We start from the raw sequence: 26013 nt of genomic DNA on the forward strand, positions 1-26013 counted from the left end.
TGTATGTGTGTGTGTGTGTGTGTGTATACTGTAATTCATTATTCAGCACTAAGCACTTTACTTTCAAGATAACACAAGGAGGCTATAAAACTAAACCACGACAGGCCATTAAATCTCAGTAATGGCTCTGTCGCTTCCATTATTCAGCTGATGTACACAGGTGCGACCTGCATTATTGATGAATCTGATCAGAGCTGGGTTTGTGGTCAGGTCGAGTTCTTTGAAGGAACAGTGATAGGAGCGCACACACACACACACACACACACACACGCACACACACACTAGAGAGTCGAGGGCGCACTGGGGGATGCGTAACAGTTAATTCAGCAGTGCAGGTGACAGTTGTGTGTTAATACAGACAGCAGGGGGCCTGGAGTACAGATACAAATACACAGCACACACTCTGGGCACTGTGACACACACACACACACACACACACACACACACACACACACAGACTGCTGGAGGTTTGTCTGCCCCCCGAGACGCTGCTACACCCAGGATGTGAAGTGTGTTAGGAAACGTGTGTGTTTTATAGATGGTGCTGCAACCAAGTTTTCTCCTGGAACAGGAAGTGAAATCCCGAGCGAGTGTTTGAAATGCCAAGAAGAACACGTTCTCATCATGAACCTGACCTTTACTCGTCTAAAACTTGTACGCGGGACGGTTTCTTCGTGGAGTTTTCTCCTCGGGTTTTCTCCTTCGCCTTATAAACAGACGGTATATTTCATTTTTTTTGGTTTGCAATGCAATTTATACAGACAAGTTTGTGGACATAAGATTTTTTTTTTTGTGCATCCCATTCCATGTTTACAGTTATAATAATCTCTCACCTTCAGGGATGATCTTTCCAGATGTTGGAGTGTTCTTGTGGAGATTTGTGGAGATTTTCCTTGCTTGTTCTTTTTCCCTGGCTCTATCTATCTATGGGGACAAAAGTTTGTGGACACCTGAGCATAAGCTATTTTGGTGCTTTTGCACACATTCACTCCTTATAATCACCTCCACTATCTCCTCTTCTGGAAAGATGTTCCACTAGATTTTGTGGGTATTTGTACTCGTTCAGCCAGTTAGCAAATTCAGCTACATTTCAGGTCAGAGATCTAGAGCAGGAGATCTTCCACACTTTTCCAACCCTTGTAAATCATGGAGCCGGCTTTGTGCACATGCTGGAACAGTTGTGGGCCTCCTAGTTCAGATAAAGAACGTCCAAAGATGTTCTATACAAGTGTGTGCACATATGGTTGGAAACATCAAATATTTTGCTATATAGTGTGTGTGTGTGTGTGTGTGTGTGTGTGTGTGTGTGTGTGTGTGTGTGTGTGTGTGTGTGTGTGTGTGTGTGTGTGTGTGTGTGTGTGTGTGTGTGTGTGTGTGTGTGTGTGTGTGTAAGTGATCAGTGGATAATGCTTTGGATTACTGATCAGAAGGTCGGGGGTTCAAGGCCCGGTATTACCAAGCTGTTGGGGCCAATGAGCAAAGCCATTAACTCTTTGTGCCCCAGGGGGCGCTGTATCATGTCTGACCCCGGTTTCCCAACATTGATGGGATATGTGAAGAATTTCACTCTAATGTACATGTGTTGAGTAAAAAGCCGCTTTTAACCCTCTACCAGCAGGACAACCGTATGACCTCATTTCTGACTGGCATGCGGTTGTTTCGTTCAAGCAAAAGAAAGTCTTCTCCGGTGGCCTGTGAGCACCTGCCTTCCATCAGATGAACACCACACCAGCCACGAGCTGCACAGCTGGCCAGGAGGCGATGAAGCAGTTTTGCGATTCAAAAGACGGCGAAACAAAAGAACAAAGCGTGTCGAGTGAATACGTCTGTGTGTAACTCGGCTGCGTTATTCCTGTCCAACAGCAAATCAAACAACCGCACACACACACACACACACACACACACACACACACACACACACACACACACACTAGGATTTAAGCCAAGTATAGTAAATGAACAAGAGGATCTCCATTACAGCGATGATGCCATCAGAATCAGGAATTTTCCTCCTCAGGACCTCGATTGTGTGTCCAATTGATTTTCAAGAAACTCACGTTTTGGGTTTAGGTGCCAAATTTTACGCTTTGAGGCCTAAAGTATCGGGACACCGCCATTTCCCATATAGCTGTATGCGGTTCTTCTCCAAACTGTTCCTGCTGCATGAAATTTTCCCTTTGCTTGAACTACAAGACACAAACCCTGTTCCATGAAGATAGACTTTACACAGGTTGTGGAAAATCTCCTGCTATTCGGATTGAGTGAACGCTGAATGCACCCCAGGCCTCCTCACCTTCTCACCTACATCAGTACCTGATCAACTGGAACATCCTCCCAGAAAAATGTGGGCCATCAAGATCGTCCACTCAATCCCATGTAAAGAATAACCTCATGGAGCTTCAATCGGCATCCAAAAACACAATAGTTTGCCTCCAAAACTCCTCATATAGCAGGAAAGGACATGTGTCCCAAAACTTTTGTCCATTTCTTTTGTCTACATTGAACGAGTGAGCGTCCGTCCTCTCATATCTCCAAGCTTTTCATTCTTCCTCTGCAGGATTAAATCTAGTAATTTAATATGGAGCACCGTTGTGGTGGTGACGGGGCACGAGGAAGAGGGACGGGGAAGAGGGACGGGGACAGGGGACAGCAGATGGTGTTTTCATTACAGGGGTCGGTCTGAGAGAAGAATAAATCAAGCGCCTTTGCTTCGCGTGCCCTCACTGCACTTATCACATTACACTGTTTGCTCATGCCACTGAGGACAAACACACACGAACACACACACACACACACACACACACACACACACACACATTTACCCGATTCTGTTTCTGTTCAATTTAACTTCATATCAAAAGATACACAATGTAAAGTGACTGCAGTGAAATCGGGATGAACCCTGATACACTCTGGTGTTCTCTGTTGGTGTGATGGTGCACTGGTGTGTTGATTTCGTTGGTGGTCTGGCCACAGCTGGGTGCCGATGTGTGATCCAGTTCAGCTACATTCATTTCAAAAGAAGAGAGGAAAGAAAAATGCAGGAAAAACACGACGTTTTCTTCACCGGTAACGTGTTCAGGTCGAGTCTCTGAGACGGGACATCTGAAGGCCCGTGTGCCTCTACTGCGCTGTCTTCCTTCCGTCTTACACACAGTTTATCTATTTATACTTCTAAATTTATTTACACAACCAAACTCGAGATTAACAGCCTGGATATAAACAGATCCGAGACCAACAGATCTGGGATTAACAGATCCGAGATTAACAGATCCGAGATGAACAGATTTAAGATAAAGAGATTTGAGATAAACAGATCCGAGACGAACAGATTTAAGATAAACAGATCTGAGATTAACACATCCAAAATTAACAGATCTGAGACGAACAAATTTGAGATAAACAGATCTGAGACAAACAGATCTGAGATTAACAGATCTGAGATTAACAGATTTGAGATAAATAGATCCGAGATAAACAGATCTGAGATTAACAGATTTGAGATAAATAGATCCGAGATAAACAGATCTGAGATTAACAGATTTGAGATAAATAGATCCGAGATAAACAGATCTGAGATTAACAGGTTTGAGATAAACAGATGCGAGATTAACAGATCCGAGACGAACAGATTTGAGATTAACAGATCCGAGATAAACAGAGCTGATACAGACAGATCGGAGATTAATAGATCCTAGACGAACAGATTTGAGATAAACAGATTTGAGATTAACAGATCCGAGATGAACAGATTTGAGATAAACAGATCCGAGATAAACAGATCTGAGACAAACAGAGCTGATACAGACAGATCGGAGATGAACAACATGTTCATCCGTCATGAACAGATTTAAGATAGACAGACTAACGAACAAGAGATTCGAGAAAAACAGATCGTAAATAAACAGATCGGAGATGAACAGATCAAAGCCCCAGGCCATGTTTCCCGTGTACGTTGGCAGTGTACAGTAATGATCCAGTCATGCAGCGGAACATAAACAGTCTGTAATGACTCACATGGGGAGAGAGATGGAGGTGAAGTGAAATCTTACCGGACAGGGCTGAGATCCTTCTGTCCTGCCAGGATGAAGCAGCACTGATCAGCACAGGCATAAAAATCTACAACAACAAAAGAGAGAGAGAGAGAGAGAGAGAGAGAGAGAGAGAGAGAGAGAGATTTTTATAGTGTATATAAACACACACAGAAGTTCAGTTCATCTCACAGGTTTATATCAATACTGTCTTTATATCTAATATTATTGTTTCCATAGTAACCGCTCATACAGGGAATTCTCAGCATAATTATAAACATAAAGGAAATAAGGGAGAGAAATCAAGGAGGAAGGTAAGGAAGAAGAAAGAAAAGGAGAAAAAAAAAGGAGACAGACAGACAGAGAGACAGACAGACAGAGAGACAGACAGACAGAGAGACAGACAGACAGAGAGACAGACAGAGAGACAGACAGACATTAATATAAAGTAATAGTAATACAGAATAATATTATTATATTGTGTAACAACACTGCAGCATGTAATGACATGGAGCTCTCTGTATTTATGTGTGTGTGTGTGTGTGTGTGTGTGTGTGTGTGTGTATTGCATCAGAGTATGTTCAGGCTTGGCATGGCGTTAATTTGTAACTGAACCACTGAGCTCATGCAGCTGAAGCGTTCAGACCGTAACACTCGACACACTCGACACACTCGACAGTACCCGAGGAAACAGCTGAGGGTGTAACACACTCTGAACTCGGCAGCGCTCCGGCTCTCGGTATGTGTAAAACGAGCGGATAAATGAGGTCACACTTAACACGGAGGGTTCAAGTGTGAAAGTTCGGATTTTTATGACGACACACAGTTTGTCCACATATTCCCAGTTTGTCCACATATTCCCAGTTTTGCACATATTCCCAGTTAGTCCACATATTCCCAATTTGTCCACATATTCCCAATTTGTCCACATATTCCCAATTTGTCCACATATTCCCAGTTTGTCCACATAGTCCCAATTTGTCCACATATTCCCAATTTGTCCACATATTCCCAGTTTGTCCACATATTCCCAATTTGTCCACATATTCCCAGTTTGTCCACATATTCCCAGTTTGTGGACACCTGGGTATAAGATCTGAGGTGTATGTGCAGTGTTCTGGTGTGCAACATCACGGTAATATATAATAAATAAAACAATACGTCACCCCATACTGATTACCGTTCTGTCTTTAAATCTCCTGCGTAGCCTCACGATATTTTCAAGTTACGCCGAGGTCATCCGAACGCAAAAAATCTGCACGATCAGCATAACAGGAAATCATTGCAACGATTTATGAAACATTTGAACATATATGAAACTCTACAGGCAATGACTCATGTACAACTACAACATAGATCTAATTGTCTTAATATAACTAGTGTAATATGATTGGTTGCTATTAATATCAGTATCTACTGTATGTTTATGTTTCGCTGCCCCGTGTCTCTATTGCCTGATGGGTCCGTGACTTGAAACTCTTTGAAGACCCCTGGTTTGAAATAAACTAGAAACCTTTGTGTGTCTTTATTTCATGCACCTCTTGTTGATTGTAATCACACTGCACCTTCCGGATTATAAATTCTGGCCCGAGGCTCTTGTTTTTACAGTCTGCAGATCTTCACGTCTGAGATTCAGAATCTCGCTTTACATACGCCAACTTCCTGCTCGGCCGTTTTCCGTCCTCGTGTCGATCTACGGACTCGCCTCGCCTCGCCTCGCCTCGCCGTTCCCCAGCGCTTCCTTCCTTCGTGTTTCACTTTTACCGGCCTCAAAGTACTAATGAGTTCACGAGTGAACGCGCCACCGCGTATTGTGTTCAGCCTTCCAGATATAACTCTATCACCATGGAAACTGTCGGCGAGGAGAGGAGAAAGACTGGCAAAGCGGTGCCGAGACACCCACGGGCCCCCACTCAAACAGCGGGCATCTCAGTTCAAACCAATTACAAAAGCACCTCAGAGACTGGCACTGACCGCGAGGAATACTGAATACTGAACACTGAATACTGAACACTGAACACTGAATACTGAACACAGAACACTAAATACTGAACACTGAACACTGAGTACTGAACAATGAATACTGAACACTAAATACTGAGTACTGAACACTGAATACTAAATACTGAACACTGAATACTGAAAACTGAACACTGAATACTAAATACTGAACACTGAATACTGAACACTGAATACTAAATACTGAACGCTGAATACTAAATACTAAACACTGAACACTGAACACTGAATACTAAATAGTGAACACTGAATACTAAATACTGAACACTGAATACTGAAAACTGAACACTGAATACTAAATACTGAACACTGAATACTAAATACTGAACACTGAATACTGAACACTGAATACTGAACACTGAATACTGAAAACTGAAAACTGAATACTGAAAACTGAATACTGAACACTGAATACTGAACACTGAACATCGAATACTGAACACTGAATACTGAACATTGAATCCTGAACACTGAATCCTGAACACTGAATACTGAACACTGAATACTGAACATTACTGAATACTGAATACTGAACACTGAACATTGAATACTGAATACTGAACACGAACACAGAACACGAACACGAACACAGAACACTGAATACTGAACACTGAATACTAAATACTGAAAACTGAATACTAATTACTGAACACTGAACACTAAATACTGAACACTGAATACTGAAAACTGAACACTGAAAACTGAACACTGAATACTAAATACTGAACACTGAATACTAAATACTAAACACTGAATACTGAACACTGAATACTGAAAACTGAACACTGAATACTGAACACTGAATACTGAACACTGAACATCGAATACTGAACACTGAATACTGAACATTGAATACTGAACACTGAATCCTGAACACTGAATACTGAACACTGAATACTGAACATTACTGAATACTGAACACTGAACATTGAATACTGAATACTGAACACCGAACATGAATACTGAACACTGAATACTGAACATTGAATCCTGAACACTGAATCCTGAACACTGAATACTGAACACTGAATACTGAACATTACTGAATACTGAATACTGAACACTGAACATTGAATACTGAACACGAACACGAACACGAACACGAACACAGAACACAGAACACTGAATACTGAACACTGAATACTAAATACTGAAAACTGAATACTAATTACTGAACACTGAACACTAAATACTGAACACTGAATACTGAAAACTGAACACTGAAAACTGAACACTGAATACTAAATACTGAACACTGAATACTAAATACTAAACACTGAATACTGAACACTGAATACTGAAAACTGAACACTGAATACTGAACACTGAATACTGAACACTGAACATCGAATACTGAACACTGAATACTGAACATTGAATACTGAACACTGAATCCTGAACACTGAATACTGAACACTGAATACTGAACATTACTGAATACTGAACACTGAACATTGAATACTGAATACTGAACACGAACACGAACACGAACACAGAACACTGAATACTGAATACTGAATACTGAACACTGAATCCTGAACACTGAATACTGAACACTGAATACTGAACATTACTGAATACTGAATACTGAACACTGAACATTGAATACTGAATACTGAACACCGAACACGAACACGAACACCGAACACAGAACACTGAACACTGAATACTGGACACTGAATACTGAACACTGAATACTGAACATTGAATACTGAACACTTAACACTGAATCCTGAACACTAAATACTGAACACTGAACACTGAATATGAAATCCTGGGTTCAACAGTGTAGAGTAATGGAGAGTGTGTTAGAGAAGTGAAGAAAAGAGTGCAGGCAGGGTGGAGTGGGTAGAGAAGAGTGATAGCAGGAGTGATTTGTGATAGAAGAGTATCTGTGAGAGTGAAAGTTTATAGGACTGTGGTGAGACCTGAGATGTTGTATGGATTAGAGACAGTGGCATTGAGTAAAAGACAGAAGGTGGAGCTGGAGGTAGCAGAGCTGAAGATGTTGAGATGTTCGTTGGGAGTGACGACGATGGACAGGATTATAAATGAGTTTATTAGAGGGACAGCGCATGTAGGACGTTTTGGAGACAAGGTGAGGGAGGTGCGATTGAGATGGTTTGGACATGTTCAGAGGAGGGACATGGGGTATATCAGTAGGAGAATGCTGAGGATGGAGCCACCAGGAAGGAGGAAATGAGGAAGAACAAGGAGGAGGTTTATGGATGTGGTGAAGGAAGACATGCATGTAGTTGGTGTGAAAGAGGCAGATGTAGAGGACAGGGGGGTGTGGAGACAGCTGATCTGCTGTGGCGCCCCCTAATGGGAGCAGCCGAAAGAAGAAGAAGAAGTGCCCAAATATGAAATCCTGATTACGCAGAATTATGGCGTTCATCGTAACTTGAAAAGTGGAGACATGGCCTACGCAGGAGTCTTAAATAACGATGTAGACTTAATAATTCAATAAAATACAGTACATGATTTGGCAAAACAGAGCAATTTACACTAATGCAATGTATATATTATTATGGTATTAGTGGAAGGCGGAGCATATGCTAATCGGAAAATATTTTGTCCTACCGCTATCTTCATCGCGAGATCTTAAGAAATTCGCACCGTCGCAACTTTGGGGACTACATGTAGCGAATTCTTTGCTAAAAAGCCAACTTCTTTTGTAGATCTTCCCCAAATTCTAGCACAAACCTGGAGGTCACACAATTGTACAGAACATGTTTACATAAAATTTACATTAAAAAAAAGCCAGGTCCATGAAGATATGCTTCACACAGGTTGGAGTGAAAGATCTTGAGTGGCCTGCTATAGAACGCTCAGGAGCTTATTGTTCCACAGCATTCCGATCTTTTTGCAAACGGATTCTGTAACAATTTCATAGGATCAATCATAACAATTATAGGTTTAGCGAGACTTGATTATAACCTCCACCCCATTCCAGAGACATGAAAAAAAAACGTCAAGTCATGCCCCATGTCTTGTTTTTCACAATCCAGTTTGGAAGTAAGGTTTTTTTTTTTGTTTTGTTTTTTTTATACATAAACTAGAAGATTTGCCTGGAACACGGAGTAAAACCGCCAAGTCGGAGCCCGAACATGTAATTTGGCATGACCTCTTTAACTTACAGCTCTGTGCAATTTCAAATTTGCGTTGGAGCCGAAAGAGGGAGCGACTGTAACCTGAGAATGTGCACGAGAATAATAATATTGTGATTGGAGACACATGTTCGGGTGTTTGAAAAAGAACAAAAAGGGTAAAAAAAAAAAAAAAAAGAAAAAAAATCGCTGGAGCTAATTTTAAAGCTTGACATAATTGCGTAATGTAGGACATCTTCCTCCGAAGCAGAATTCTGGAAGGACTGACACACACACACACACACACACACACACACTGATTTGCAAAGTGGCAATACTAACACGCAAGGCCCGGCATCGCACGGCGTCACAAGGCATCGCTGCAGCGCTAAATTACAACAAAAGCATGACTCAGCACCGAGGAACGGACACGGATGAATAGAAAGGAGAAGCGCAAAAACAGAGAAAGGGTGATGAAGCCAGACTGAAGAGAGTGAAAGTGATGGTGAAAAGGAGATGGCAGACATGCTACACACACACAGCGACTACCACAGGATTTCATTAGGAGGTTAATACCACATGGTATAAAAAACACTGCCATATTTACCACATGATACTTTATATAAACAAAAGGATTGGGACACCGGATTTTTCCAGATATTAATGTGGTTCTTCTGTAAATGACAATGCTCCTGTGCACAAAGCTTCACGCTAATCTCCACAAGCACACGCCAATATCTCAAACGTCTTCCCAGAAAAGTGAAGGATATTATAAAAGGGAAATGGGGACTAAATATGGAATGGGGTGTCCATAAACTTTTGGTCATATAGTGTATTTGTTATGAAACACCGTACGTTATTTCATGTATTTCAGTATTTTCAGTAGTTAGAATAAGTAAACAGGCTGCTTTGATTTGCGAGTCTTTCTTTAATAAGAGGAATTTCTTTTCTCTTTTTGTGCTGTAACACGGAGGAAAAACGGATGTTCTGTGTTTACTGCTCATAAACAATGCACGCTGCGATGTGAAGGGATCTCGGCGGTATCGTAACGTGCCAAATCATTACAAAGCAAACGGTTTACATAAACAGGTTCTTTGAGGGGAAAAGTGATGTAAAGCTTTCAATTTAGCAACTAGCAAAACCTCCAGGACACTAATTACAACCAGATTTTCAAGTTGTACAAGAGTGAAAGCTGTGTGTGAACACAAACACACACAAACAACAGCAGGCGTAACTTTACTATATCACTCGAATTAAAACACTCGTACTGTGCGCATTTATCACCCTTATCGTGAACTGATACCGGCGTCCGACACGAGGCGAAAGTGCCCTTTTCATAGCTCCCTTATCTTCCCGAGAAATACTAAAACGCTTTTGTAGCACCAGCAGCAGCAGTACAAACTTTCTTCATAGTCATGATGACAAATATTAGTCACAAATTCAATGCAAACAAGACAACGCTAGACACACCTGCACAAACACACGTGTGAAGGAAATTCCATGAACCACAACGCTGGCACTATGGGGATACAACACTAATACTGGCACTATGGGGACACAACACTAATGCCGGCACTATGGGGACACAACACTAATACTGGCACTATGGGGACACAACACTAATACTGGCACTATGGGGACACAACACTAATGCCGGCACTATGGGGACACAACACTAATACTGGCACTATGGGGACACAACACTAATGTTGGCACTATGGGGACACAACACTAATGCCGGCACTATGGGGACACAACACTAATGCCGGCACTATGGGGACACAACACTAATGCCGGCACTATGGGGACACAACGCTAATGCCAGCACTATAAGGACACAACACTAATGCCGGCACTATGGGGACACAACACTAATTCTGGCACTACAGGGACACAGCGCTGGCAATAGGGGGACACAACACTAATGCTGGCACCATGGGGATACAACACTGGCAATAGGGGACACAAAGCTGGCACTACGGGGGCACAATGCTGGCTCTATGGAAAGACAACGCTGGCAATATTTGGACACAACAGCAATGCTGGCACTACGGGGACACAAGGCTAATTCTGGCACTACGGGGACACAACGCTGGCACAACTCTGGCAGTATAGGGGATTTAACACTAATGCTGGCACTATGGACACACAATGCTGGCACTAAGGGACACAACACTGGTATTGAGGGGACAAAAATGCTGGCACTAAGGGGACTCAACACTGGTATTGAGGGGACACATCGCTGGCACTGAGGGGACATAATGCGTCCACTATCGAGACATAATCCTAGCACTACAGGGACACAAAGCTGGCACTAACGGGACATAATGCTAGCACAATAGGGACATAATGCTAGCACTATGTGGACTATAAATATAAAAAACTTTTTTTCCCCCTAAACTCGAATGAAAAGCCAATAAGTGGATAAAATATTATTGCAGAGATTTGAATAATGTTCAAGTCTGTGGAATTTATTTGGCAAGGGACCTTGGGTACTAAAACCGAGACAGACGGACAGCTAAATAATAAGCAAATAAACAAACAAAATAAATAAAAAGATTGCATTATTAACTTTTTTCCCCCAAATAAAAGATGTAAATCTGAAATTTCCCAAAGTTGAATCATTGAGCTGCATCAATATTTTTCCAATGACTGAATATTTACATTAAATGGAAATATATTACGTAAACGTGATTAGCCTACTGCAAAACAGAGCACCACGTACACGCCCTGTGTCTTGTAAAAAGTCAAAAGTACCAGGGTGTGTCCAAACCACCAAATAAGGCACCATATGTGCACTCATCCATTCTACAGAACTTCACTATAATTTACTATAACCATTTTCATAACCAGAAATTCCACGGGCCGTGCAAAAGCCTGAAATCGGACAACTCGCAGCGGTTTACAATACCAGAGCTGCAAATACTGGCTGCGTCGCTCTGGTGAACGCGACCCATATGCGCTCCATATGCTGCGCTTGCTTCCTCGTACTTCCTCTAGCGCTGTCGAACTGCTGCGTGATGAAGAACAGTCCACGTTCACGCACATCTGTCCGCATGCAGAGCGTCGATGCGCCATGACGGATCGTTTAGCGGTGCTAAAACGCTACGTCAGTGCGTGCCATAGCTCTGTATGACATCTGCAGCCTATCAGCCTTCATATCACTCAAACGCCACCTCATTACAGTCATCGGTCAACGACTACATGGATCCAGTCTGATATCCAGTACGATGCAGGACACAGCCAGACAAGCGAGAATACGGGTGTGTGATATTGACCAAAAATATTATATTTAGATTTTTTTTTTTTATCCAATAACGATAATTAGACATTTTGCTGACTGTTATTGAGGGACATGTAATTTATTTTTACCTGCAATTGCAAATGCATAAATGATGTTTTGATATTTTAATCATAAATCATTGAATACAGATATTTGAGATTATTAAAAAATATTGTGAGTCGTTGCGATTGAACTGAATCATTTAAACAAGTGATCGTTCTGGAACAAATCACCGTCGTGTTGCTCAGAGGTGCAAAACAGTGCTGTGGCTTTGTTTGGAATGTTGTTTCGTTGGCTGTTTAGGAGTAAATAAGGCACCAGTGTGGAATTGGGTTCATTAAAAAGGTGTCCACAAACTTTTGAAACGGTGCCCGTGCAGCAACATCCCATAAAACTACAGTTGTTCATTTATTGGACTGTTAAAAAAAAAAAAAATAGTTAAGACCCAGTTTATTGCGGCTTGAAAATGTTTCCCCCCGATGTACATGAAGATCGTTATGAGAACTTCAGCCTGATGACTGGAATTCTATTTATATCATATCGTTTCATGTGATATACCAACAGCTCGGTCCTATTTGAGAGGCTGTAAAACTAGAAAACGTTCCAATACAGTACAAAAGCGTATTTATCGGAACGCCACTGCGAGGATGAAAGGATTAAAATCTGCGTTTCGGCGTCGTGGTTTCACTCAGGAGCGTGATTATAACAAGGCGTTTCGAAAAGCTTCGACGTAGCAGATGGTAAACATCTTAGCAGATAAAAAGAGACATGTCTTATCCAATTTGACCAGTAAAGACGTCACAGTAGGGCTGTGGAAATTTAGCCAGCGGAGATCAGATCACATGGAAGCACGAGGGCTTTACTGCTTCACAGCTTCAGGGTTCCTGGTTTGCTTTCTGGAGCTCCATGAGTGTCTCAGCTGAGACGTGGTTTTGCTAAAGTGTTACACGCTAAGAGCAAAAGTATTGGGACACCTGAATTTCTCCACCCATATGAGGTTCAAACAAATTTGAAGCCACGTAGTTGCGAAGGATGAAGAAACATGAAATTTGAATTTGGAGCTCCTAATTTGTTCCAGCATGAGAAAAGGGAGCTCTATGAAGATATGGGCTTGATGGGAAGATCTTGAGTGGCCTGCTTACAGAGCTACAGAGTACAAAGTGGGGAAAATGTTGGAATTCCAAGATAGTGGATCCCTGGAGTAAAGCCCTTCACTCTGAGATAATTGTTCGCCGCTCTTGATAATCTGCCTGATGCCACAAAGTGGGTTATAAGGACTTTCCGAGTAAACAAACACCCGCTGCAATAAACGTGGAGTGGCCTGAATACACGGCGTACCGCATGCTCGTTCGGATCGACCCTGGACAGAGCGGAACAACGTCTCTTCAGGACATTCCACAGCAACAAAACAGGACGTGTCTCAATCCAAAAGGAAAGGGAGGGTGGAGGGGGCCGAGTAAGCTGGCATGATCCTTCCTCTCATCTTCATTGGCTGTGATTTGGACTTCCCCCGTCCCCAGAGAGTGTGTCCTGTCCATGTTGCCCTGGCACAGCCAATTGCACATGTGTTGATGAGGCCATTATGTAACCTGCTGACCTTGGCTGCTACCCTCACCTCCATTCTTTTTTCTCTTTCTCTCCATCTCTTTCTCTATTCTAATTTTGTCTCCAAGAATTTCTCAAGAGGTTTCTGCAAATCAGCGCCTACACAATTTCATATCTTCACTATATATGGGTGTTGCTGGTTTTGTTTTTTGTTTTGTTTTGTTCGCATCTGTATCTTTATCTTTATCGATATCTTTCTTGTAGCAACTTCAATACCACTGGGTAGACGCAGGGTTCCTGGGAAGTGTTTCGTTCCTCAAGATAAAGCCTGTTCCAGGACGACAACACTCTTCATTTCTACTAAACATTCCATCTGTGATTTTAGTACCATTTCATACAAACTGTTATAATAACCTCAGCGTTTCTGGGAAGATGTTCCTCTGGATTTTGTGGAGATTCAGCAACAAGGTATTAAAGTCAGGTTCTGATGAATGTAAGAAAGTGAGAAGACCTGAGGTGCTAAGGTTCACATTCATCCCAATAGGGTTTAGAGCTCTATAGCAGGAGAGCTTCCACTAATTCAACCACTATGAACGTCATAAACGTAAAATAAACAGCGTTCTCCTCTTGCCGTTCCTCCGTGCTAGATGATTAACCCTGAAATAAAGTGTACCAGGTTTTGTAAGACTAAAACCCAGACCCATCCCAAAGACTGGCTTTGTGGATGATAATAGTTTTGGGTATCTACAGTAACATCTAGAATAAGAACCTGTTTTGTTTGTCGAATCGAGGAAATTTGGTTCGGGTATGACCTTCACCTTCATCTGAACCTGCTGTTTTTCTCCATGAAGCATACCAGAAGGCTGTAATGAATAATGAAGTGACGGTGGTGAGGAAAAAAAATCCCCGAGACTACATGAGAAGATGAAAAAACCTTGAGAAGAATTAGATTCAAATGAGAACCTGAACATCTGTATATCCATTCATTTTAGTTCCATCATCGTTCGTAAAGGACCCTAAAATAAAAGAACTCTTTAGGTCCTAACCCTGGATTATTCAGATTAATTACAGTCTAAATCCATCTTCCCGAGTTTAAAAACTACACTATTTATCCTTCACCCTGTTTTTTTCCTCATTCCGCCCATTTGGAAGTTCAGCCGACTCGCTTACAACACGCATCTCACATCTTCTGGGCTGCAATACGCTTGACATTTCCCCTCCGCGGGGGCTCCTGGATTTCACGCAGACCCGTACGGATGAGGCGAGGACTTGGGAAAGTGGTAGGAGTGTTGCCTTGACATTCAAATCCCTAACTGGTTCTGACAACTTGCCTTTGTAACGCTTTAAGTTATGGTGGAGAGAAAATCCGTAGAAATCCCTCACATGGATCCCAAAAAACCCTCAAAAAAACAAGACGCAGGACTACTGAGAAACACAGGGCTTTTTTATTTTATATAATAATTTTCTTAATAAAAAAACTATCTATCCATCCATTCATACGTCCATCTTTTTTCTTTCATACTTTTTCTTCCTTCCTTCTTCCTTAGTATTTTCCCCTGCACTATCTGTCTGTCTATCTATCTATCTATCTATCTATCTATCTATCTATCTATCTATCTATCTATCTATCTATCTATCTATCTATCTATCTATCTATCTATCTTTTTTCTTTAATTATTTTTCTTTCTTCCTTCTTTCTTTCTTGGTATTTTCTCCCTGTGCTGTCTGTCTGTCTGTCTGTCTGTCCTTTTTCTTTCTTTCTTTTTCTTCCTTCCTTCTTTCTTTCTTGGTATTTTCCCCTGCACTGTCTGTCTGTCTGTCTGTCTGTCTGTCTGTCTGTCTGTCTGTCTGTCTGTCTGTCTGTCTGTCTGTCTGTCTGTCTATCTATCTATCTATCTATCTATCTATCTATCTATCTATCTATCTATCTATCTGATTGGCCAAAACTTTGTGGACACCCTAGCACAAGCTTTTTCTGCTTTCTAAACATCTCATTCCACATTTGCTCCTATAATAATCTCCACTCTCCTCTTCTGGCAAGATGTTCTGCTGGATTTTGTGGAGATTTGTGCTCATTCAGTCAGGTAGTAAATTCAGCTACTTCTTTCCCCCACTTTGTGGTAACAGTTTGCTGGGACCCAAACAAACATATGGCTGGAAAAGTCTGAATACTTTTGGCAAAACCCTGCATATTTATTTGCTGCTCAAATTCGCCACGGGAAACATGGTGTTATAAAAATAGTTACTAAAGTAAAAGTGTGTGTGTGTGTGTGTGTGTGTGTGCTGACAAGCAAAACCTAAAGCACCTTTAACAGGAATGCACTAAACAATGTGAGCTAGCCGGCTAGTCGACGTGCTATAAATGGGCGTGGCTTATTCAGGATTGACCTTCTGTATCTGTAGTCATTTACTCCTGATTTTCTCGTGATATTCTGAATACTGAATTATGACGCAGTGCTGTTTTTGCCTTCCCTAATATTTGCACGGTTTCGATCCTGAAACTACATGACGTCGGGGTACAGCACATGTAGTTTTTCAATCAGGAAAAGTCCAATCATACGAGGCCCTGAAGCGTGCAGCGATTTAATCCTCAATTTGATCTAAAAAAAAAAACTTTTTAATGCAATCTCTACTTGTTCCTCTCACACTGAGTAATAAAGGAAATAAGTAATTAAAAAGACAGGAAGCAAGAAAAGGAAATGAGGATGGGAGGAATCAAGAACAAACATTTACCGAGCAGCGATTACACAAAAAATGCCTCTTAATTAGGAACATGACCGCATCGCCGTCGCACGGGTCATAACAAGAAGTCGACATGTTTATAATTATTTATTATAATTTATTATAATTAGTATAATTATTATAATTATTATTCGGTTTATTCTATGCTTAATCGTAGCTGGATCTCCTCTCTCCTTATGAACTGGGATGTTCTAAAAGTTCTCAGGCTTTGAAATTCAGACCGCGGGTTGATGGAACTCGGCTTGAGGGATCAAAGAGGAAAAAACCTGTTTTTCACAAGTCCCTCAGGAGAACCCTGAAAGGCAGAAACTCAAAATCAAACTCCACCAGGTTTCACAGCGTTTCACCGCGTGGCCTCGGGTCTCCTTCCACGGTTTGTTTCACTGAGAGGTTTCAGATTTGCAGGCTTTTCACTGTAGACCTCAACACCTAACAAGAAATAGTCTCATCATAGAGTATCCATCAAATCCAGGATGAAGCCAAATAAACACCCCTAACCAGCTGATGTGGAAATCGATCCATCCATTAGTCTTGATGTCCAGTTTCTTCTAAAATCCTGGTCTTACACAAGCGACATGTAATCATTTATATGTTCAGTAGTAACCTGTGCTTGCTCACGGATCTTCCCACAGGGTAAACAATAATAATAATAATATCTAGAAGACTTTTTTTAGTTATCAATTACAATATAATCAGAAAAAAACATTTAAAAAAGAAACGGACCTAGCACCGACACACATCTTATAGGGTTTTTTTCCTTGCTCACGGATCTTCCCACAGAGTAAACAATAATAATAATAATATCTGGAAGACTTTTTTTAGTTTTTAATTACAATACAATCAGAAAAAAACATTTAAAAAAGAAACGGACCCAGCACCGACACACATCTTATAGGGTTTATATATATATATATATATATATATATATATATATATATATATATATATATATATATATATACATACAAAACAAATATTTTATTTGTATATCAAATAATATTAATACACTATACTTTCAAAACTATTGGGACACAATTGTATGACTTTTTATGGAACCCCAAAAAAAAAACCTTCGCCAGACTTGGAGGTGTACTCTGTAATCTCCTTCTTTAGAACTATAAACACTATTGAACACCTTTGGGATGAACGTGACTGCACCCCAGACCCTCCTGACCTTACTTACATCAGTATCTGTTTCAATGAATCTCCACAAAATCTGAAATGAAGCACATACCAATTTTATCAGGTGTCCACAAAATTTCCAAACCTGAGGTCTATTTTAGTCTATTTTTGGACACCGTGGTCATAAGTGACGGTGCAGCTCGCTCACACTCACACGTTTCCGTGATTGTCGGGACAAATCGGGACTTTCTCAGTCCTTCAGAAGACTCAGTGTGCTCAGAAGAAGAAGAGTCAGATGTTGATTCGTCTTTGAATAGAGCAGATTGTACCCAGGGATTTCTTCTCGCTACTGAACACATGTATCCATTTCTGCCTCTGTGAAAATGTGTGTGTGTGTGTGTGTGTGTGTGTGTGTGTGTGGGTGAGCATTCGGCTCCCGTTGGCTCGGAGTGATCGGTGTTAAGCAGAAAGGCCGTGCCCTTGTGAACAGCTGGCTGAAGAGAAGGAAGTCTTTGTCTAGTGGAGACCGCGTCTCTCAGTCTTACGACTGTCATCTGACGCTAACTGACACCCTGCACTAACACCACACACACACACACACACACACACACACACACACACATGCCCAACACATGTACGATTAGGAGCGGCTTCAAACGGCTTTAAAGGCTACACTGAATCTCCCACACACTCGAGCAAATATGCGCACACTGATTCTCACAGCGCAGAGACTGCAGCATCTGACACCTTCTCCCGGACCTCCATCTCAGACCGCGAGAGGGACGGGTTCGGCTTCTCTCACGAATAACCAGACCGCAGAAGCGCGATCCGATTCCAGGGGTAACTCGGGCCTTTCTGGCCTTCGGGCTACAGCTCACAATCGGTTCTAGATTGAAGACGCGAGAAGGGAAAAACAGCACGCAGGACAAAAGCGTCTCTGTTCCCAGCGTAGTCGGCTTTCAGGCCGCGGAGAGATTTATTTCAGTCACTGTGAGCACACTGTTTTTACTATTAGTCCTGCTTTTCGGGAGACAATATCGGAAAACTTCATTTCTATCGACAAACAAGCGAAAGTCTTCGTGTTTATAAATAGCGGCACGGAACGGTCGGATTTTTCTTTTGAAAGAAAAGCAATCATCTGCCATCATGCAAAACATTCCAATAAACTGTTTCGAGTTTACTCTTGGAGTCGAGTCATGATTGTACTGAGTGTGTATTCTGTTTCTCTCCCCCTCCTCCTCCTCTTTTCTTCTCCTCTTCATCCTCCTCTTCATCCCTTCTTATAAATGCTCACCTGCAGGAACAGGAGCCTCTTCAAAATCATCACAAAATATAAACATCCTCCAAACGCAACGACACCTGACTTTTTCAACTACGTGTGGTTCTTCTCCGAACGGTTCTCCAAGGTGGTTAAAAAGGTTTTGTAACACGGTATCTAAAAACAGCACAAGGCTGCACACGCAGAGTCACAGGGAGCACCGACCTTCATAAGTCAGTGCTTCACTGGCACCATAACCGGTACTGTTTCGACCACGTTTAGATGAACTTTAACCAATGCTAGTGTGCTGTTCAGCTCTATGAATATCTCCTTTCCATTGGTTGGAAGATGTCTTAAGATCTTCTGCTCTACAGCTGTAATATATATTGTACACTTTTGGGAGGAATGTGAACGCACCCCAGGCCTCCTCACCTTCTCACCTCTATAAGTACCTGACTTTTCTCACCGGTCTGAATGTATCTCCACAAATCTCCACAAAATCCAGTGGAGCATCTTCCCAGAAGATTGGAAGGAATTATAAGAGCGAATGGAGACTAAATGTGAAATGAGAAGTTCAAAAAGATTCACATGAAAAAAAATTCTCACCATTTTGATCATACGATCCGACAATTTGAATCAATACTAGAAGACGGCGGTTTTTAAACAAAGATATTTTTATTACACCTTTTTTTCTGGACGATTAACTTCATTCAAGATCTCTTTTCTTGCTAAGATATTGTTGTAGATGGTTAAATACTTCGAAACATCTACGTTTTCAGATGCCATTCATGAAGACGGCTGAAAACACCTGACAAACGTGTCTCAGGATCGTCTGTAAACATTTTGATGGTTGACATGGAAACCTGGAAACAGGGACACGTCTCGCTATTGTCAACTTTTCAGCCTGAGGAGGTAAAACCGCACGCGGTCGGGTTAGCGAGGAACACGTGAACGCTGTGAGAAGAATAAAGGAAGATTTAATCTGCAATTCTCTCAGGATCTTATTGTGACTTAAGAGAGAAAAAAAAAACGCCAAACAGACATGGCTAGCTCGTCATCGTTTCTCAGAGGAACCACACTTGACCTTCACTTGACCTACACTTGACTTACACTTGATTTACACTTGACTTCTGCTTCTGTGCCAATGGTTTAAAAGAGGTAATCCTCCAGCCACCACGTGTTTCCTATTCCCAGCCATCACGTGTACATGCGACACACGTCACTTTCCATTGACTTCCATTCAACACGTCTGGATGCTGGAAAACCAGAAACACAAGTTCAGGCTGAAGGAGAAGGTGCTGTCCTGTATGAGCCAATCAGCCAATCACGTGGCAGCAGAGAAGCAGATACAGGAGTAACATCAGAATGGGAAAAGATCTGATCTCTGAGACTTTGTAGATTCCAGAACTGCCGCTCGGAGCATTTCATTATCTTCCAGAACATCTCTTTTCATGCACTGGATGAAAAGAGTCATACAACAAGTCATACAGCGTAATGCGGGCAGAAATGCCTGGCTGACAACAGAGGGGTCAAAGGGTAACAGACGAACTGGTTTCAGGTCTCGACTCAGTCTGTCTGTCTGTCTGTCTGTCTGTCTGTCTTTCTAAGTCTGTTTTTGTCTCTCTCAGTCTGTCTGTTTGTATTTCTCTGTTTCTGTCTGTCACAGCCACTCTGTTTTCCTTTCAGTCTTTCTGTCCTTCTCATCTGTCTCTCTGTCTTTCTCAGTCTCTTAGTCAACCTGTCTCATTCAGTCTCATTGTCTGTTGCAAGTCTGTCTGTCTATCTTTCTCAGTCTTTCTTACTCAGTCTGTCTATCTCTCTCTCTTATTATATACAGTACAGACCAAAAGTTTGGACACACCTTCTCATTCAAAGAGTTTTCTTTATTTTCATGACTATGAAAATTGTAGATTCACACTGAAGGCATCAAAACTATGAATTAACACATGTGGAATTATATATGGAATTATATACATAACAAAAAAGTGAACTGAAAATATGTCATATTGTAGGTTCTTCAAAGTAGGCATCAAGAGAATGCCAAGAGTGTGCAAAGCAGTAATCTAAGCAAAAGGGTGCTACTTTGAACAACCTACAATATGACATATTTTCAGTTGTTTCACATTTTTTTGTTATGTATATAATTCCACATGTGTTCATTCATAGTTTTGATGCCTTCAGTGTGAATCTACAATTTACATAGTCATGAAAATAAAGAAAACTCTTTGAATGAGCAGGTGTGTCCAAACTTTTGGTCTGTACTGTATGTCTGTCTCTCTCATTCTCTCTGTCAGTCTGTTTATATGCCTGTTTCAGTCTGTCTGTCTTTCTCTCTTAGACTGTCTGTCTCTCTGTCTGTCTCTTCCAGGCTGTCTGTCTGTCTGTCTCTCTCTCTCTCTCTCTTTATGCCTGTTTCAGTCTGTATGTCTTTCTCACTCTCTCTGTCTGTTTCTTTCAGACTGTCTGTCTCTCTCAGGCTGTCTGTCTCTCTCTGTCTCTGTCTCTCTCTGTCTGTCTCTCTGTCTGTCTCTTCCAGGCTGTCTGTCTGTCTGTCTCTCTGTCTGTCTGTCTGTCTCTCTCCGGCTGTCTGTCTCTCAGTCTCTCTCTCTCTCAGTCTGTCTATATGCCTGTTTCCATTTGTCTGTCTCTCTCAGACTGTCTGTCTCTCTCCGGCTGTCTGTCTCTCAGTCTCTCTCTCTCTCTCTCTGTCTATATGCCTGTTTTAATTTGTCTGTCTCTCTCAGGCTGTCTGTCTCTCAGTCTTTCTCTCTCTGTTTATATGCCTGTTTAAACCTGTCTGTCTCTCACAGTCTCTGTCTGTCTGTCTGTCTGTCTCTCTCTCTCTCTCTCTCTCTCTCTCTCTCAGTCTGTCTATATGCCTGTTTTAGTCTGTCTGTCTCTCTCAGTCTCTCTGTCTGTCTGTCTCTCCCAGTCTGTCTCACAGTCTCTTTCCCTTTTGCTCCCTCTCTCTGTTGTTTCCACTTTCCCTCCCTCTAAACCCACCCCGACCCGAGCGTTACTTTCCTCCCTGCACTACAAATTCCCTGTCCGACTCGATAAAGGAGAAGTCTTATGTAACACACCGTGGAGTTCCACTACTGCATTCTTTCACAGTGAAGCGATTTTGTCAGCGTTAAAAACAATAATAATATTAATAATAAAACATAGGATAAATCTCGCTGATGATGAAAGGCAGGTCTTTTGGCTGCCAGCGTGGCGCTCCGATTAACTCCGCCTTCTATACACTCGTAGTTCTTTTTTTATCATAAATGTCGGTGCTGAGGCTTTACGGCTACCTGCGCCTGTCCTGGCAAGTCTGCATAAGTGATGCGGCGCAGCAGCAATGCAAACTTGGGGCACGATTAAAGGCTTCATCGAATTCCGTTCCCACCCATGTTATGTCTTGAATCAATGTGAAGGAAAGAGAGAAAGAGAGAGGGAGAGAAAGCATGTAAGAACTGAGTTTTTACAGCAGCCGAAGAATTACATAAGCCCGTGTCTGAGACCGTTGTGTGTGTGTGTGTGTGTGTGTGTGTGTGTGTGTGTGAGAAAACACTCTGAATGATGTCCATGGATTCACAGTCAGAACCACCTTCTTTGCACTGGTTATGAAACATGGCAGAAATCCTACACGGAGATTTAGGAAATCTTTACGTACACAACGTGGTGTTGGCGATCCAACGAACAATAATCGCAAATCCCTCCGCAAATCGACTCGTCCTTTCATCGTCTGGCATTTCGCTACCGCAAGAATGTCGCGTGTCATAACTCATAACTCGTCTGGAACGGCGTACACTCTGAGAGAAAGAATAACGTGCTGAAAACGCAATGACAGAAGCACTGATAAAATGTACGGCCAAAAGTTTGTGGACACTCGAACGTAACATTGCGCGCTTTTTGAGCAGGTCTGGGGTGCAGTCAACATTCACATTCGTCCTAATAGGGTTTAGAGCTCAATAGCAGGACATCTTCCAACTCATATAAAGCATTTCTTCATGGAGCTGGCTTTAGGAGGATTGTCATGCTGGAACAGGGTTTTGGGTCTCCTAGTTCAAGCATGCCTCAGCCTTTTTAATTTATTTATTAATTTTTTTTAATGTGTCCCAATACTTTTGATCGTGTATATAATATTTATCTATGCATAAAAGAATCACTATTCACACTCACATAAACAAACACAAACACACACCCCCTCACACTCACTCGAGCTCGCCAGCTTCTCCAGGTTTGCAGATGTTTCCTAGGAGACACACGAGTGTTCCATTAAAAAACGGTAAAGCTCGAATTTGTGCCAATTTTGTTGCTGTATAAAGAACATCAGCCCCGGGGTTTGGTGGAGATCCAGGCGCACACTCGCTTGTGCCGTAATTCACAACACGGCACAACAGGTGGAACAAGTCTCTGCAAAATACTAATCGTTTTGAGCCTGATGACACTGATATATTTGATATATTTGATTGCACGGTCTCTTTCACCATGAATTATCCATCTACAGTCCATCTGGCACAACTGCTTTTCCCTCTACAGCTCAAAACAGACTTTCCTTTCTTTTCCTTCAACTCCGTCTCATCAGACGTCTCATCATGCGTCTTTACCCAGAGTGTTGCACATCGGCAATCGTTCCATGTGTTAATTCATGTTTAAAAAACTGTTACACCGAAACGCAGCACGCAACACCGAGCTCAGCAAAAAAACCACAAACAGCAGAAATCCTGCTGCACACGATGCATTAGATTACACAATACATAAACTGAAGGACAGACAGACAGACAGACAAATAGACAGATATATAGACACACAGACAGACAGACAGACAGACTGACAAATAGACAGATATATAGACAGACAGACAGACAGGTAAATAGATGTATAGATGAACAGACAGACAGACAGACATATAGACAGGTAAATAGATATATAGATGAACAGACAGACAGACAGACAAATATACAGACAAATAGACAGATATATAGACAGACAGACAAATAGAAAGATATATAGACAGACAGACAGACAAAGACAGACAGACAGACAGACAAATAGACAGATATATAGACAGACAAAGACAGATATATAGACAGACAGACAGAGACAGTCAGATAAATTGATATATAGATGAACAGACAGACAGACAGACAAATAGACAGATATATAGACAGACAAAGACAGATATATAGACAGATAGACAGAGACAGTCAGATAAATTGATATATAGATGAACAGACAGACAGACAGACAGACAGACAGACAGACAGACAGACAAATAGATACATAGATGAACAGACAGACAGACAGATGGACAAACGGATAGAAGGCTCAGAATGTTTCGAGAATTAAAAGTAGAAGAACATGAACATTGTTGCTGCATTTCCACATGATTTCATCAGCACTGATCCACACAGGAACATCGGGAAGCTTTTGATATTTCAGTATCATCGTCGTGTCGTCTCTTTCTTCCCAGGACAAAGTATTTTGATCTCATTAACAGCTACACTGGATTAATGTGGCGCTGGACCTTCAGCTTCATCTGTATCTACACGGCTTTTAAAACAGGATGTGAATCAAACAGCGTTTTATTTTTATTTCCTATAAAATCCAGTTATACCTCGATGACATCCTGCAGGATCGGTACAATTCCACTGATGCATGAGAGTCTCTGAGGCGTTTGGCGAAATCACACACACACACACACACACACACACACACACACACACACACACACACAGAAGAACAGTGATGTATTTATAGATCATCTGTGAATTATTCATTCATTCTCTCATACTGATCATGTTCATAAGGTTAGGAAGTGAAATACAGTCCACTGTTCCACTGAAAACCATTCACATACATTAACAGATAGACAGATAGAGAAAGAGATGAATGGATGGATGGACAGATAGATGCATACATACATACCTAAACACATACAGAAAGACAGATGGACAAACAGATGGAAAGAAAGAAAGAAAGAAAGAAAGAAAGAAAGAAAGAAAGAAAGAAAGAAAGAAAGAAAGAAAGAAAGCAAGAAAGACTGATAGATAGATAGATAGATAGATAGATAGATAGATAGATAGATAGATAGATAGATAGATAGATAGATAGATAGATAGATAGATAGATAGATAGATAGACAGACAGATTTACATTTTAATAAATGGCTCTTCCCTCGTTATCTCCTGCTACGCTCCATCAGCTGTCACCTCAATCACAGCGCAACGATTCCAATCTGTAATCCTGTTTCTGACCATAAAACCCGGCTGCCAAAAAAACACGAGGAAACGAGAGAGGAAACGAGTGTGTTCGAGGTCCGGGCCAGATAAATATAAAGAACCAGTAATACCAACTTCCACTGACCTTTTTCTGAACATCAGCACATCCAGCGCACAAAACCATATTGGCAGATTTAATCCCATTACTGCATCATCCATTTATTTAACGGAAAATACAATCATGAAATTGTGGCATATCTGAATATAAAGTGAGACTTTATACTGCTGTGACTTTCATTATAATCCTTCATTCGATCAGCCGGCAGGATCACGGGCTCTGTTTTATCGCCATTAATGTTCATCATCCGTCTGATGGTCTTCTCGTGTCAGAGTGACATTTTCTCCAATGAAAAGGCAACACCAGGCTGAAAAATGGAACATTCCTCTCCTTCATGTTTATTCAGGATAAAAACTACACTATACTGTCATAAGTGTTTGGACACCTCAGTGTTCGGACATCGAATCCCAAAATAGTCTTTATTAATAATAAGCTCCAGTCTAATGGAAAGATGTTCCACTAGAATTTGGGGTGTGCTTGTGGAGATTCTGTGTCACATTCATTCAGCGAGTTGAGGTCAGAGCTCTGTAGAAGGCCACTCAAGATGTTCCATTCCAAACCATTTCTTCATAAAGCTGGCTTTGTGCATTTGTGGAT

General features: G+C 41.5%; 1 protein-coding gene across 2 annotated transcripts in view; it reads right to left on the reverse strand.

Moving 5' to 3' along the window:
* Positions 1-26013, reverse strand: part of thrb (thyroid hormone receptor beta) — a 76242-nt gene that overhangs the window by 35176 nt on the left and 15053 nt on the right. Inside the window, exons 1-2 of one of the 2 annotated variants that reach the window (XM_046844415.1) lie at positions 18046-18068; positions 4053-4119 (exon numbers count right to left, since the gene is read on the reverse strand). The gene's annotated coding sequence lies outside the window, so the exon portion shown is untranslated. Of the gene's footprint in view, positions 1-4052; positions 4120-18045; positions 18069-26013 lie in introns of those variants that run through there. The other variant, XM_046844414.1, reaches the window with a different exon arrangement.

Source organism: Silurus meridionalis, chromosome 29 (genome assembly GCF_014805685.1).
Source record: "Silurus meridionalis isolate SWU-2019-XX chromosome 29, ASM1480568v1, whole genome shotgun sequence".
NCBI lineage: Eukaryota > Metazoa > Chordata > Actinopteri > Siluriformes > Siluridae > Silurus > Silurus meridionalis.